Raw genomic sequence first — 18,011 nt, forward strand, 5'->3', positions numbered from 1 at the left:
CTTTCTTTTGACCTCTTCAAAGGAGTGGTCCTTATAGTCTCAGAACTAGGAGGGACATATCCTTTACCAAAACCTTCCATCATCTTATACGCATTGATGAAGTAAGGGCTTCTTGCCACATTAAATGGAATTACAGATTCAAAAAACATATCAGCTACAACATCATCAACTTCTTGTTTCTACATGGGCTTCCAAAGAGAATTTAATGTAGTTGTCCCACTTGATTTACTGATCTTTGACTGAGATGAACTCCCAACACCAACCGTGAATTTTTTCCTTTTTTAGATGATTGCAATGTAGAATATTAATATATGTCCAAAGTTTTGATTCGTTAGCTCAGATTCTATAACTATAAGTTATTATATGATGGACTAGAGGGTCGACGGTTCCTGTGTTATGTGTAACGTGTTCTAGTCGTGCACACTGCAGTCAAAGCTGAAGCTCGAACAGAGGTGCAGCAAATCACGATTCACACTGCACAGCCTACGACTATAGCTTACAGGCTCACATGGTAGTAGGCACGGGCTCAAGCAGCCGTGTAATCAGTGACTAGTAGTGATTGAACTTGCAAGGCGTCGGCGTGTCGCTGCAGGACCACATCGATCTCCTCAAGGCTCACACTGCACAGCGCAAGAAAATGCACAACAATATGCCAATACAAATGCACTCCTGCTGTGCCAATACAAAAACTCTTCTAACTCAATACTCTATTCACTCGATCAATCGGCACAACTTGTGCCAAATCCTTAGAGCGCCATTGTTTATAAAGAAAAAACTGGCAGGAATCGTTGCAGAAAAGCAGTATGCGGCCCATGGCTTTTCACGTAAACAGGCAAATAAAACCGTAAAAAAAACTAGCGAACCCTAAGTCGAACATCAAAAAAAAATCGATCAAATTTGCGTTCAGGTTCGTGTTCGGATGAGGTTCAAATTCGATTAGGTTCGCCTTTTGGGTTTGAATTTCAGGTTCAGCGAACCGGAACGAATTTCAATTTTTTTTTTGAGGTTCGCGGAATTTCGAACCTAAACCTTCAAATTCAGCAAACCTTGTGACATAGCCTGCTACATGAGGGGAATGGTCCCTTTGTAAGATTTTCCTTCGGTACATCTCAGACATGTACCTTCATGCTCCTTTTGAATTCAGGCATCCCAGTCACCATCTGACTCACATTGAGTAAGGCCCCACAATAAGTAGACCTTTGGTGCTATAGATGAGATGTGTCAAATAACATGGTCCCCAATGGACCGTCCTGCAACTTGGTACAAATTGCCAACGCTGAACCCATGAGTAAAAGCATCTTTGAAAATTATATTTTCAAACACGTACCTTCCCATCGATGAATGCCACCCTGAAACGTTTGACTTCCATTGCCGAAATGGACACCAAGTTCTTCTTACGATCAGGTACATAAAAGAGATTCTGTAAATGAATTGAGTTACCCTCATTCAATTGAGGGGTAACATTTCCTACACCCTTTTCGGGATAGGTGGCATCGACTCCAAGTATAATCCCACGATTGTTTCTTACGAAATTCAAGAGAGCACCATTCTATTCGATGAAGTGCCTTGAAGCACTATAATCAATAAGCTAGCTTCCCACAAAATCTTAAGGAGAGGGCCAATACAAGATAATGCTTGTTTATCTTATCAGAAACAACATTTGATTCTTCATACTTGGGGTTCCTTGCTTTCCTTGAAGAGTCAGTCGTTTCCTTGATGACCTTCATTATCTGTCATTCCTTTGATCATTGAAGATGTCCTTGGAATGATTGTTATCTTCATCAAAAGATGTGTCCTTGCCATTTGTACACTCCTTCGCATAATGGCCGAAGTTATTGTAATCTTCCTTTCCTTTCACCTTGAGATTCGAACCTCCCATTGAAGTGATATGTAGGTAGGCCATCAGAAGCTTCCGCTGCACCATTCTGATGATATGCTCTGCTCCGACTTTACCCTTGGCGAATTTGAAGAGGGTTGAGGAATCCATGGATCCTTTTGTCCTTTCCCAACTGCCTTCAGTGATTGCTCTTTCACTCATGACTGCATATGGGATAAGCGATTTTCCTTTCATGACTGCATATAGGATAATGGCCTTTCCTTTCATGATAGCAAGGGCATTCCATGTGTAGATCACTTCTTCTAGGACAATGTTGAGGTTCCATCTCCATTAGGCAGTGTAGCGACTAGGTTTAGGGCATCTCTTCTCCTTAGACTTGCGGCTAGGGTTTCTGCCTTCTTTCCATGGCTGCGTATTACTACTTCTTCATAGGGCAGCATTTAGGGCTTCTCCATAGGGAAACATTAGGGCTTCTCTCACTGTGCTAGATCTCCCTTTCCTCCCGCATCTAGGGCTTCTTCATTAGTGCAGCGTAGAGCCTAGGGCACTCCCTCCAGGCTAGTGCTATAATTCGTCACTTTTGATGATGGTGATCCTCTTGAGCGTTCATTCTCCACACTAGAAAATGCATATATGGGATGAGGTATAGAGAAGGAGGATGATGGGTGAGACAACAATGGTAATACACAAATTCTAATGATTATGGCATCGAGGAGGACTACTGATAGTGATCGACTGTGAGAATCTTCCATCTATGGTTCTAGTGTCCATGCTATTTTGTATTTTCCATTGGCATTCCAATCTGTAGTAGCATTGAATCAATATCTATGTTGTATGTTTTCTACATTCTGATTTTTTTGACTTAATGAGAAGACCACAGTTTGTGGTTCTAACTTCTTGTGTTTTCCATTTGATCATCATTGATGTAGTACTAGTAAGTACTAGTTGTATGATTGAATTTGTATCATGTAAATGTTCTAGTTTCTAAATCCTACAATAATTGAAATCCTTATTGTCATGTTTTTAGAGTTGATGTGTCTTGTCTCACATATGAGATATGAAACACTTGGTATTACCTTAGATTGGCTATTTATTTGGTATTTGCCACTGTAAATGGGTTGTTGTTATTTGGTTGCTTCAAGCTGTTCATGTGTTGTAGGTGTAGAATTTCATTGCTAACAAAATTCAGAGTTGATTTGCCTCCCAAACAAATTATTTTTTGTGTGTGGATTTTTTGATTTTTTGATCTTATATGTCTTGCCATAATATTACAAGTGTCCACAATGAATGGAACTCTATGATTTCTTGTTGGGGTTGCACATTCTCTAAGCATGCTCGTATTTGGATTGCAGGAAAATCAAGGTTATGGTCTTGAATACCAACATGATTGGACCAAGAACCAATAATGTATGTCTAACAATAGACCTTAGGCATCACAAAGGACACACCTCCAATCATATGATGGTCTGATAATTGATGTCAAAGAATTTTTAAACTCCAGTATCAGTTGTAGTTGCTTTAGTTTCTTAAATAGTTTCTTCTCCTGTGATTGGGTGCATAGTTATACTTATCTATTGATCTGATTTTGTCAAAATTTGGGTTCAAAAACTATCTTGAATTCATGTCTGGAGGGATATAAAGATAGTGGTCACTGCAAAAGGTAAGTTATTAATGGTAGGTGTTGCCCATATTTCAGAAATTTTGATATAAATCCTGAGAGAAGCTTTGTATCCTAAATTGAGTGGGGCTTTAGGATTGAGAGACTTGGGGATCCTAAACAAAGCATTGGGAGGGAAATTATGTTGGGATTGACTTCGGGTTAGAGATGAACTCTAGAAACAAATATGGGATATGAAATATGGCCACTCTTCTCAATCGAAAAAGTTGCAACCAACCAAGCATCCTCTAAGATCTTCCATATGAAATTTGCCACAGGCCAACTAGACCTTAATTCAAAGTCATGTTTTTTGAGAGACCTGGAATGGTCACACTAGTGACTACATTATTCTCAAAAGATTCTTGGCAATAGATGCCACAATTGAGGGATTGTTAATCTTAGAGATTTAATAACATTTACTTCAAAGCATCAGGGTTTTACTATAGAAGAATTTTAGAAACTGATTCAATCCCCTAGGCTATGGAAAGAATGGAAAACAGTTGAAGATTGGAAATCACATCCATCTTTCTCTCCCTCACCTATTTTAGCTCATGATCTTCAAAAATGAAAAATATCCAATGCTCAGGATGAAGACAAACTCTGGTGAGGTTCTCAAACCAAAGGGATGTTTACTCTCAAGGAATCCTACTCTCTTATAGCTGGTCATCAAGACATCTACTAGGATCCCATTTGGAAGAAAATCTAGATGAATGGATGGTCCTCAATTCCTTGGCTAGTTGGATGATGTAAGATCCTCACATGGGATCAAATCAGGAAAAATGGATTTTAGGGCCCCTGACTTTGTACTTTATGTTTGAATTATGAATATTCTATGGAGCATATATTGAATGTATGTCCTTCCATTAAACATATTTGGAGGATATTTGACTGCCTTTTGGATCCTTGTACTGTAACTTCAACAGTTTTTTATACTTGTACTCCCTCATAGATCCAGCATATTCAATAGTCCAGTTCAAAATAGAGAGTGGATTATTTCTCATAGTTTTTTCATGTCGATGCTTTGGAAAGAAAGGAAAAACCAAATATTTAAGGAAAAGAAAGAAAGGACAAAGTCATGGTCTACATCAAAGTGCAACATGGGGGTTACATTACTCCTACTCAAACTCACAATGAAATGCTGAGGTGCCAAGTGTATTACCATGAAAGTCTACAGCTCCCTTACTTTCAGTGTCTGTGAAAATAGGATTAGTTTAATGAACTGTATTTCTGTGACCTCAAAAGCGTTTTTAGGATTTAAATTATCATCAAGGAAAGTTTGATCTTCACCATTCTTTTCATATGGTTGATTTTCTTCCCCTACCTTTGCATGTTGTATGTGTACTTGTATGTTTCTTTGGTAGAGATTTCTCCTCCATGAGAAATACCACCCCAAGAATGCCTATCTGCCCTCTTAGGCAAAGCAATATCTGTGTGATAGAGATGAGATCTGTAATTTTCCCATTTGACATTGAGCTCCATCAGAAGAGCCAAATTTTCAGCATGTGGCCAACTGGAAGAGGAGGAAATGATAGATTGTTGGTAGCCAATATTAGCAAGAGTGAACAGCTCATGCCTATGAAGAAACTGGATGATTGGGGGAGGAAGAATGTGATTCCCAGCCAATCAATGATTACTAAAATGGCTTACAACTTCCTGTAGGATGTCTTCTGAGTAGTTAGTATTATATTGTCCATGTTTCTAATATACCAGATTGTGTTGGAATTTTTTCTTTTGGAAGCTATCTTATGAAAGTACTTAGTATTATTATCTCCCCTAGAAACCAGCGTCATTTTTATTTTTTGTCTCCATTCCTCTGCCTGATAATTTAGAGAGCTCCAATATTGTATTTTTTCTTTGTTCAAATAGGAAATTAGGACTTGTAGGGTCCATCAATTCTGAAATCTCCTTATCTATAATAGAAAACTCCCGAGAGAGTGTCTTCTTGCACTTGATGATGCATGTCTTAACCTTTGACTTTAGCCTGTGTAGTTTTTGAGTGACTTGATACATCATTTTATTTTTCATTATCCCTAAAGGCCTCATCCATGATATCTTAATCATGTCCACTAAATATTTATCTTGTAGCCATAATTGATTGAACTTGAATGGTAATTCCTTGGCTTCTTGTTCACCATTCCATTCCAAAAAGATTGCATTATGATTGAAAACTAAAATTCCTTGGGGCAGAAGCAGATGCAACTCAGTTGCTTGAAAGCACAAGTGGAGGTAGAAGGATCGAGTTTTGTACATATCCTATGGGGAATGAGCCTGCCAAATCAAACAAGAATCTAAGAGAAACGGTTCAGGAGGATGATGAAGTAAGAGATGGTGAAGGGGGTTTTGGAGGAGAAACAATGCAACTTGAAGATGAAGAACAAGCTCCAATGGAATGGACGAGGACAAACTTAGCTGGTGAAAATCAAGGGGAAACATTAAACACCAGGACTGGTGCTGAACCAAAAAGATTACCTGATACATATAAGACTGGCCAGAATTTGGTGAGAACATCTCATCCTATTCAAAACTTGTTAAATGGGGAGAGGCAGAGTCAATCTCCTGTCAGTCAGAAGCATAGAGATGAGATAGATTCTAGAAACAAGGGAGATAAGCATTCGATAGCAACAATTGATCTATTAGCATCAGAGGTTGTTGGTAGTTGGGTAGTCAGTATAGTTGGTTTAGTTCATGGTGACAATGAATCTCTTTGGAGTGATGACAGACAGCCAGGGACAGGAAGGATTAGTGATGAAGGAATTAATCAAGATTTTGATGCTAGTCAGATTGCAGCAGCAGGTGAGAATATTAGTCGAGGCAAGATCTACTATTAAGTAGCTTGAAGTGTCAACACACAGTGCCTGAAGATGCAGTGGCAGGAAGTCAAAATTCTCCACCTCCTAAGTTAGCTTCTCGGCAAAGCTATGAGCACCAAGCTTTGAATGAGATGCTTGATATTGTTGCCCCTGATTTCAGGCAGCTTTATGGACTTAGAAGAAATAACGATAATGCCCCTGACACTGAAGAAGATATTGAAGGGGAAGAAGATGATAAAAATCATGACAATGATGACACTGAGGAGGGTTCAGAAGAACCAGAATCTGAATAGGAAACTATCTTTCTATTAACTCTGGATGTGTCTGAACACATGCCAAATGCTTCTCCTGTCATGGGAGTGCAATTGTTCTTTGGTAAGCCATGCCATTATTTGGTGCTTTTATGACTTCCATACCTAATGGTTTGAAAGTTTGACTACTGTAGTTTGGTTGAAGCAATGATCCATGGATGGTAATGCCCATTAGATGTATAATTGTGCTAAGCTTTTGCTTGGAAGGTCCTTAGAAATCTTTTGGCTCTTTGAACATTGCGATTTCTTATATAATTGTAGATGAGTTCCTATTTATTGACTGTTATTCTACATAAGCAGAGTACACTTTGGCACTTTGGTGCATAAGCACCTTGACTTTGCCTCTGTAATATTGATTATAAAATTCTAGCAAACAAGATCTGTGAGGAAGTGCTCCAAATTTCTAGGAAAACATATACCATTGCTTAGTAAACTGATGCAAACAAATAACAATTTTTTTTTTTTTTGTTCTGGGCAAACAAATATATGCATTTATTGGGAACCAATTACAACTAACAACCAAAGATACTACTTGAATCTGAAATCTTCCACCTTTGCTTGCTAAGCAACTACTGTTGATATTTCTTCATCCTTTTTCATTCTCACTCATCTTGTTCTTCATTTCTGTGCATGATCCCTCTTTCTTGCTCACTTTGTCATCTTAATTGCTCCATCTTAGTCATAAGCTTCTCTTCTCATTATTTGCCAAGTTTCCCCATCCATATGGCCTCTCTTGGGAATCTATTTCTTAAGTATTAATTCCTAGAGTCGACATACTGTTATCCTTTCTACTACTATTGTTTATACGAACTTGTTCTGGCATAGGCACCTACACTTCATTTGGCAGCTCCCAAGGGGCATGTTCTTTCTTGGGAAAAGTATGATTCTGATTTATGCCTATAGCCTTACCATACATTTTGATGTCATCCCAACCAAGTTTACGTAGGAATTTCACTATGAGATGTATGGTATTATGGCATCCCAAACATCTAAAAGGGATTCCCCAGTAATCCACTCGTTTTATGATACATTGTGTACTCTAATAGATATCAAGGGTAGCCGAGAGACCTTCTATGGAATCTGGTTCAATGAAAAACCATGCTACCCATTTTTCTAGAAGGCCAACACTCCCTTCATCGACATAATAGAATTTTCCTATCTTGTTGGAAATTTCCATGATTTCCTTCTTGGTCCATAGTTCCAAATGAAGGCTAGGGAGTTTAACCCATATTTATTTTCATTGGGGATCTTCTTTAATAGGATTAAATCTGACTGTCTAATTCTAAAAGCATAAAAATCCCCTACCTTTCACACATGAGATTGAGCCAATCTTATCTGCATCTTCCACTATCATGAAGTGGAATCCAAACCAACTATTGAGGAGCATGCTTACCTTCGATCTATTTCCAACAATACAAAACCAACATTTCTACACCCATTCTTTCATTTGTCCACTAGACATCCTAATGTGTTCCCAGTGGCCCACCAATACCGTATTCTTCATCTTTACCACTGTTATGAAACCAGCTCAAGAAAAGATAGAAAAGATAGATCAACGCCTTAGAATTCAGCCTCTTCGAGGGGGCAACCTCCTTTACATTACATAAATGAACAATTCTTGGATGATACAAATGACAAAACCTCCTTTCTATATATAGGAGTCTAAGGAGTCACAATATAATCCAGCCGACCTAACAATAATAATATAAAGCCACAAAAATAACAATAGAGGGATTCTATGGGCACATTAATAACAATATGGGGGTAATAGGGGCACAACAATATAAATAAGGGGTATAACTACAATAGTAATGGGGTAATCACTAGTATTATAGGGACCCAACATGCCCCTCTCCTTCAAAAAAGTGTTGTCCTCAACGCTTGAGTAGTTCTGGATACTTCTGCATAAAATTCTCATCCTCCCATGTGGAATCTTCAGCGGATAAGTTCTTCCACTTGATAAGATACTCTGAAATTGATCGATTTCGTAGCTGTCGAGTTCTTGTTTCTATGACTGCTTCCGGTTCCAATATAATTTTTCCTTCCTCGTCAAGTTCTGGCAATATTGTTTGAACTGGGAGCTTGTCACCTATAACCTTCTTTAAACATGAAACATGGAAAACTGGGTGCAATCGAGAAGCTGCAGGAAGCTCCAATTTGTATGCCATAGTACCAATCTTTTGCAACACCTTGTACGGACCATAATACTTTGGTGATAATTTATTATCCTTCTTTAGCTTGCTTGAGGGACATTTGCTTATATGGTTGTAGCCGTAGGAATACCCAATCACCTACATCAAAACTTCTTTCACTGCGATGTTGATCTGCCTGTTGTTTCATTCTATTCTGTGCCAACACGAGGTTATCCTTTAAGAGTTGGAGGACTTGTTGTTGATGTTCGATGTGATGTTCCACTGCCTGAACCTTAGAATTTTCTCTTAAATATGATGTGATGGATGGTGGTTGATACCCATAAAGTGCCATAAATGGGGTCATTTTTTTTGCTGTATGGAAGGAAGTGTTATACCACCATTCAGCCAGAGGCAACCATTTGACCCATTGTGTCTGTTTATCAGATACAAAGCAACGAAGATATCCTTCCAAACATTTGTTTACTATCTCAGTTTGCCCATCAGATTGAGGATGATAAGATGAGCTATGAGCTAACTGAGTACCAAGACAAGAAAATAATTCTGTCCAAAAATTTCCAGTGAAAATGGGATCTCTGTCACTTACAATAATCTTTGGGTTTCCATGTAGCTTTTGAATTGTTTCCATAAATGCAGTAGAAACTGTACTGGCTTTAAATGGATGTGATAATGCACAAAAGTGTGCATACTTGGTAAGTCTGTCAACTACCACCATGATGACACTCTTTCCCTCAGACTTGGGTAAACCTGTGATAAAATCCATTGAAACCTCCTCCCAACGTTGGCTTGGAATGGATAAAGGTTGTAATAGACCCGGTGTCTTAATTGTTTCAACTTTATTTTGTTGGCAAACCAAACATTCTGCCACAAACTTTTGAATATCTGATTTAAGGCCATCCCAAAAAAATTCCTTCTTAACCCTGTGGTAAGTTTTTAAAAATCCTGAGTGCCCTCCTAAGGGAGAAGTGTGCAATTCCATAAGAATCTTTTGTTTTAGCTGGGAATTCTTACAGAGGTATAAGCGATCTTTGTACCATAACGAATCATTTTTCCAGCTAAATGTATCAGACGTACTGGAATCTTGTTGTAGCTTTCGAATAAGTGCCCACACTTCTTCGTCATTCTTCCATTCCTCCCTTGCTTCGTTTATCCAATCTGGTTGGATAATAGAAATGGCGCACAACAATGCTTCCACATCCTCATCCTTTCTTGAGAGTGCATCTGCCACCACATTTTGCTTCCCTTTTTTGTAGATGATTTCAAAGTCATAACCCAACATCTTTGTGACCCACTTTTGTTGCTCTTCAGAGGATAATCTTTGTTCTAAAAAGTATTTAAGGCTATCATGATCCGTTTTTACCTTGAAGTGTCTTCCCATTAGGTAGGGTCGCCATTTCTTAAGTGCATGGAGTATTGCCAACATTTCCTTCTCATAAATAGCTTTGCTTAAAAACTTTCCCTTGATTGGACGACTTTCAAAAGCAATGGGTCTTTCATCTTGCATTAGAACAACACCAATTCCATTTCCTGAAGCATCACATTCCACAATAAAGGTTTTTGTGAAGTCCGGTGTAGCTAAGACCGGTGCTTGGCACATTGCCTCTTTAAGATGTTCAAAGGCCTTTGTTGCTTCTGGAGTCCATGAAAATGCATCTTTCTTCAATAATGTTGTTAGAGGTGCTGCTATTCTCCCATAATTCTTAACAAACTTGCGATAATACCCTGTCAACCCAAGAAGCATGTGGGGATTTTCCATTCCTTAATGGCTTTAATTTTGCTAGGGTCTACCTTAACTCCTTCATGAGATACAATATGACCCAAATATTCCACCTCCTGGACTCCAAAGAAACATTTGGATCTTTTTGCATATAATTGTTTCTCCTCCAATAGTTGTAGCACCCTGTCAACATGTTCAACATGATCCTTCCAAGACTTGCTGTAGATTAGTATATCATCAAAAAATACTAACACAAATTTTCTAAGGAATGGTTTGAAAATTGAATTCATCAAACCTTGAAATGTTGAAGGTGCATTGGTAAGGCCAAAAGGCATGACCAAAAATTCATAATGACCCTCATGAGTTCTAAATGCCGTTTTCGGAATGTCTTCAATCTTCATTCTGATTTGATGATATCCTGAACGAAGATCCAACTTGGTGAAGTAAATTGATCCATGCAATTCATCCAGTAATTCATCAATGACAGGAATGGGAAACTTATCTTTAATAGTGAGCTTGTTGAGCTCCCTATAATCTGGACACATGCGCCATGATCCATCCTTCTTGTGCACCAATACTACTGGAGCAGAGAAAGAACTTTGACTCGGTTGAATTATACCAGCCTCTAGCATTTCTGCAACCATACGTTCAATTTCACTTTTTTGGACATAGGGATATCTGTACGGCCTGATGTTTGGAGGAACACTTCCTGGAATCAGATGAATAGCATGATCATGATCACGCATAGGTGGGAGACCTTTGGGAGTCTCAAATACCTTGGAATGATTGTCCAGGACTTTTTGGAGATCTGGAGAAATAGATGATTCCAATGTGGAAACATCTAGCGAACATAATTGTGCAATTACACCTCTTTGCTCCTTTTTTAGAAGCTTTGTCATACCATTAGAGCTGATTATCTTTCCTGGTTTCCCTGCAATACCCCTTAATTCAACTTCCTTTCCTTCCGTAGAAAATTTGATGAAAAGTTCTTGAAAATTAAAAGCTATTGTACCCAAGGATTGTAGCCATTGGACTCCTAGTACAACATCAGCACCTCCCATTGGAATGGAAAGCATTGGGCTAGTCAATACATATTCTCCCATGGATAGCTTGATATTATGGCACTTTCCAGAGCAATTTATTGTTCCTCCATTTGCAATCATCACTTGACACTCTGGTGCTGGATATAGGAAGCAATTCAATTCTTTTGCTACCCTACAATGAATAAAATTGTGGGTGCTTCCTGAATCAATCAACACTATTACCTTTTTCTTCTTGATTTGTCCTTCTATCTTGATGGTTTGAGGAGTGGTAATTCCCGCCAATGCATTACAAGATATGGTCGGATTTATTTGTTCTTCATCTAGGCTTTGTTCCTGGAGTATATCCTCTTCTTTTGACCTTTCTTGCTCCTTTTCTTCTTCCTCTTCACAATCTATGTAGAATAATTTCTTCTCAGCACACTTATGACCTTTAGTGTATTTGCTATCACAACTGTAACAAAGCCCTTTTGCTCTTTTTTCTTCCAATTGTTGTGGTGTCAACCTTATAGGTTGTGGAAGACTAGGGGCAACAACACTTCCGTCTTTATAGTTGTGAGTGGTATGCTTCCTGGTTGCCATAATTTTGCTTTCCATTTTTCTTGCTAACCTGAATGCCTTCTCTAATGAATCAGGTTCCCAAAGGCGAACATCATGTTGGATATTATCCTTTAAAGACCCTATGAACACATCAATCCTATGCTCCTCTGGAATATCTTTTACCCTTATGTTCAATTTTTGGAACTCCTCAATGTGCTCCATTATTGAACCCTTTTGTTTGAGACTTATCAATTGGCTAAAAAAAGTGTTGCTTTTTGTATCCTCATAATGTGCTATCAATTCTTCCGTAAAAATTGCCCAAGTGATAAATTGTTTACGAGAGCAAAGCCATTGATACCATACAAACTGATTTGGTTCCAAATATAAAGTTGCCATACGTACCTTTTGTGTGTTTTGCACATTATTGAGATCGAAGAATTGCTCCATCTGTAATATCCATGTGGCGGGATCCTTGCCATCAAACTTCCTCATATCGATTTTTGGAATATGGTGGGTCTTCGATCCAACATTAGAGTCTATGGAATCATGATTAACATTTCTTTTGTTCACATCATGAGTTTCCTTTACAACCTTTTCACCATTAGTAAGTATTTCTTGTAGAAAATTTGTCAAATCTGTCTTCAAATCTTCCATGTCTGTCTTCAAATCTGTCCTCAAATCTATCTTCAGATCATCCATTTTATCTTCCATACCCTTTATCTTAGATTCCACGCCATTTATCTTAGCATCTGTTAGCTTTTGTGAGCGTGACATTTGTTGCACTTGTTCTTGTAATTTTGATATATCATGTAGCATTTCTTCCTCTTCTTCATGAGTCATGCTAGAGCTTTCAGGTTCCTTACTAGGTGTTTGCATTTTCTTTCCTCGGGGCATCAGTTACCGATAATAATGCTTTACTATGCCCTTTGAATTCGTTCAAACCAAGCTTATGCAAAAATTAAAAAAAAAAAAAAACTACACACCTTTTTTTACTTTGTAGAAGCCTGATATTGAATCTGATATATCTCTGTAATTTCAAATCATCTAGTTTTGAAATTGTGATATGTTGTAGCCTTCTATGTCCCCTTTCCAATGCCACTAGTTTGATCCAAATTAGATTCTCCAAGAAAGAGTTATGCACAATCTCCCGCAGTGACCTGATTATAGACTAGTTCAGTAGAGCGAACTTGTATTAAGTGCCACGTGTCACTGGTTCAACCTTTGATGCCAAAAAATATATAAAAGAAAACTACAGTCTGTCCTCTTTCTGTAATTTCTTACGAAATTTCAATCCGATGCTCAGAAAGAAAGTTATGACGATTTTCCCCAGGTCACCTGTTTTGAGTGTAATTCAGGAGTCTGCAAAAAGACCAACTTCCTCAGATCATATCTCCGAACATATCGCGCGAAAAGCTCTGAAATTTGGACCCAAGGTTTAGCGCGATTTCTTCTCAAATGGGTTTTTTTTGCGACTTCTGAAACGTCACAGAAAAAAAGTTATAGCGAAAATACCACGATGACCTGTTTGGAGCAGCGAAACCCTAGAATCCAAAGCTCTGATACCAAATGTTATGAAACCAGCTCAAGAAAAGATAGAAAAGATAGATCAACGCCTTAGAATTCAGCCTCTTCGAGGGGGCAACCTCCTTTACATTACATAAATGAACAATTCTTGGATGATACAAATGACAAAACCTCCTTTCTATATATAGGAGTCTAAGGAGTCACAATATAATCCAGCTGACCTAACAATAATAATATAAAGCCACAAAAATAACAATAGAGGGATTCTATGGGCACATTAATAACAATATGGGGGTAATGGGGGCACAACAATATAAATAAGGGGTATAACTACAATAGTAATGGGGTAATCACTAGTATTATAGGGACCCAACAACCACATTATCCCAATATATATCAATACCCATAATGAGTTTTTGTATCTGTTCTTGGTTCTTGATCGATTTCTTTTACGTATGTCTATTTTTTTGGATCGGGTTCCATTTGAAGATTCCTTTCCAAGATATGTATCTGAGTCCTCATGTTGGGATGTTTTCAACAGGCCAATGGATGTGGGAACTTGATTTGGTCTTCCCAATCTCTTTTCAAATTTATTTTCTATGACTATCGATACTTCTATAATTTTGCTATCATCATAAATCTATTCCATAGAGAAAGATTGACCAACCATGTCAATATTGACTATTAGAACTGCATTACTTTTTAAAGCCAACATATTGGTCAGCACAATGCTACTACATATGGGTGAAAATAAAATCCAAATAAAATATGAAAGTGTGACCGATTTTATTTGTACTATAGAACAAAGGCTACTAGGCTAATCTCCTAAAAACAGGTGTTAACATAGTCTGTCGAAAGGTACATTTTGCATCAGGATAACCCCTAGACTGCTATCTTTTTATGAGGAAGAAAAAACATGGAAAATGTTTGGTTAGGTAGGAATACAACTTGTCAATTTGGTCTAGCTTGAGTGATTAAAAGAGAAGGTTGTTAGGCTCTCCACCATTTCATGGATTGATATAGTGATGAGGCAAAAGAAGCTCCCTCTTGAGACTTGACTAGGTGATTCATAACAGTTGTGGTGTTGGTGCCTTAACTTAGCCAGAAAATGCTAAAACTCTATTGAAGCACAAAATTTATTATTGAATCTACCTCAGAGTACGCCATAGTCACTGAATATGACATGCATTGTTTTACCAAGGAGGCCCTAAACTTTTGAACAATGAAACTTTACATTGGTATCTTGGCAGTAGCTGCATTGGTCTTATTAGCATTACACCACTTTAATATGGGTCTTCACAATAGAGAATCACCATTACACTTTTTTGATTTGTGTTAAAAAGAAACATAACACGCAATAGATTTCTTTTGGCATGTAATGTTGTTGTTGGTAGTTTTCTTGTATTTGTGCCACATGTAAAGCTAGCATGTGTTAAATTTCTTTCACCTTGCAATATTTTTATTGGAAACGTGCCTGTGTTTGGGCTAGAAACTATGCTAGATTTCGTTTGCTATGCAATATTGTTGTTTTCAATTTGGTTGTTTATTATAGAAGGAAATCTAACACGTGTTAGATTTCGTTCAACTTGGTAACATGCTTTTGTTTGTGTTAGAAGGAAATATAACATGCACTAGATTTCTTCTAGCATGAAATGTTGTTTTTGGTAGTATGCTTGTATTTATGGTACATGTAAAGCTAGCACGCGTAAAATTTATTTTACCTTGCGACGATGTTATTGGAAATGTGATTGTGTATTTGATAGAATTTGTTGGATTTGGTTTTCCCTACAATATTATTGTTGGCAATGTGCTTTTGTTTGTGCTAGAAGTAAATCAAGCGTATGCTAGATATCTTTCACATTGCAATGTTGTTTTTGGCAATGTGATTGTGTTTGTGCTAGAATAAACTTTAGAATGTGTAAGATTTCTTTTACTTTGAAATGTTTTTGTGAGTAATATGCTTCTATTTACGTTAGAAGGAAATTTAGCATGTGGTGGATTTCCTTCTCCTTACAATATTCTTATTGACAATGTGCTTGTTTATCCTAGAAGGAAATCTAGCACGTGCTAGATTTATTTGACCATGTAATGTTGCTTCTAGCAATATGCTTATGTTTGTAGTAGAAGGAATGATATTGATTGTTAGCTTTCATTTGAGGAAACAATGTTTCATTACATACAATATTACTACCACGCTATTTTAATTTTTGCATCTATATTACGTTTTCGTAGGTTGTGTGTTTTTGTGAAAATATAAAGTCACAATTTACACGGTTCAACCTTTTAATTACAAGTTAAGATTTAATTGTTGTTACATAATTGATACAAGCTACAATGGAAAATATAATTTTGGCAAAAGGGGACTATGTTGATCTCCTTATTAATGATCAAGTCATTGGGCTAGGAAGGGTCGAATCTGCAGAGTCTGGAACTTATTATGTTGGAGAAAGGGTTAATGCTGGTTATGTTAGAATTTTGATAATTGATGTAACTCAACCACATTTGATTGATGAGGATGTTAATGAAGGGGACATACATCCATGGAACATCATGGATTTGAGACACAACATAGGTAAATCAAAATATTGAAGCATGTGTTATATATTATTGATGGCATAATAAATGTTTTTTTTGAGTAAATAATAACCTTATTTACATTTGTTTATAGGTGCAAATGTTTCTTCCACATTTTCTATTGGAGCCAAGGTAGATCTTCTGCAACATGGAGTGAAGGTGGGCGAGGGCTCCATATTCAATACAGAGCTTGGGCATAAAGTGCATGGAAAGATGGTAAATAAAGGATGCATAGTGGTTAAAATTGAGAAGGTGTTAAAACATAATGCTTCTCTACCACATCCAACAGGATTTGAGCATACACTTGGGGGTGCATTAGAATCTTATGAAATTTGGCCAGAATTAGATTTGGAGCCTCACTGTCATGATCATGCCACAAATATTCCCCAAGATAGGGTTAGATTCATATGTACAAAGGTTTCTCTTACACATGAATGCATGGGAACAAGCGTGTGCATTGCCAAAGGAATGCTAGTTAATGTCTGCGAGGATGACATTGTTGAGGGTGAAACACTAGTTGAAATGGATTTTGGTGTTTTTCTAGAAGAGATAGATGGAAATTGTGAGATATGTAGAATTGGGGATAATTCTATACATTGTTTGGTTAGATGGCCAATAAAAAAGTTGGTGGATAACAAAGGTGTGATATTAAGGGTTAAGGAAAAGTTCAAGGAGCCACCCAAGGAAATGGTGAGATGGGATGTTATAGAGGACACAAATCCCTTAAACAATTGGGATGGGTTCTTTTGTAATGAAAAAGATAGGAACTCAATTGATATGCATGTAACAAGGCCATATAAAAGGATTAAACGACTTATGGCTAAAAAAAAATTGCAAAATGTCAAACAAAAATAGATGAAGAGAAAGAAAGTCGAGTTTTGGCAGCAAATGTATGTTGTAGAAAAGATTGTCTTCAACAAGTGGATAGGAAGGCCATTGCAGGTGCTAGAAGGGATATGAGACAAATAAATAAAAATGGTATTAGAGAATTTCTCTTAAATTCGCTCATGTCAAACACAGTCATGTCAAAGGGCCATGGCCATGGCCATGGCTTACCACCTATTGCTAGAAATGTAAAGGACATGAGATTTAATGGGAATATTATTTGTAAGAAAGCATGGTATAAGATACATAAAATTCCTCAAAGCACATTCTATAACTACCAGCATTATTTCCAACATGGACAGATCAAAGCTATTCATGGTAACACCAACACATGCAAAGCAAGAGCTCACACAGTGGCAGCCATAGAAATATTGCACAAAATTGTAATGGATAATTCAGATTTTTCACCAAACCAAACACGTCAAGTTGAAGAAGATGGAACATCTGCTCCTTTAAGATTTCTTCCTTCGACTTACACACAAAATTCTTTGTTAAAAGAGATCAATGAGGGTCTTCAAAAGCTCAATTACCAATCAATATCACAGTCAACAATGAGCAAGATTTGGAATACTAAGTTTCGAGATGTGGCATTTTGAAATAACACCAACTTCAGTAAATGCAATGAATGTATTGTGTTGAAAGCACAAATGAATTGAACAACTACAAAAGAGTTGGAAGAAAAGGCATGAGGTAGGTTGAAGAAACATAACAAGATTGTTATGTGTGGAAGATATTGCTACTATGCCCATAGAATTATGTCAGAGCGGTTTCCAAAGGAATATTTGAGCATTATCCATGATAAAATTGTCAAAACAAAGACTTCAATCCCAAGGCTATGTGTCAAATCAAAATCTATTGTAGGAACAAATTTAGGTTTGTAATTGACAGGTATGCTTACACATGGGCATACGGCAAGAGGTTTTGGTCATTTCTCCTTACCATTTGTCCATATGGGATCACAATTTA

This window comes from Pinus tabuliformis, chromosome 6, assembly GCF_031772625.1.
Source record: "Pinus tabuliformis cultivar Carrire ecotype Pingquan chromosome 6, CPIR1, whole genome shotgun sequence".
Classification (NCBI taxonomy): domain Eukaryota; kingdom Viridiplantae; phylum Streptophyta; class Pinopsida; order Pinales; family Pinaceae; genus Pinus; species Pinus tabuliformis.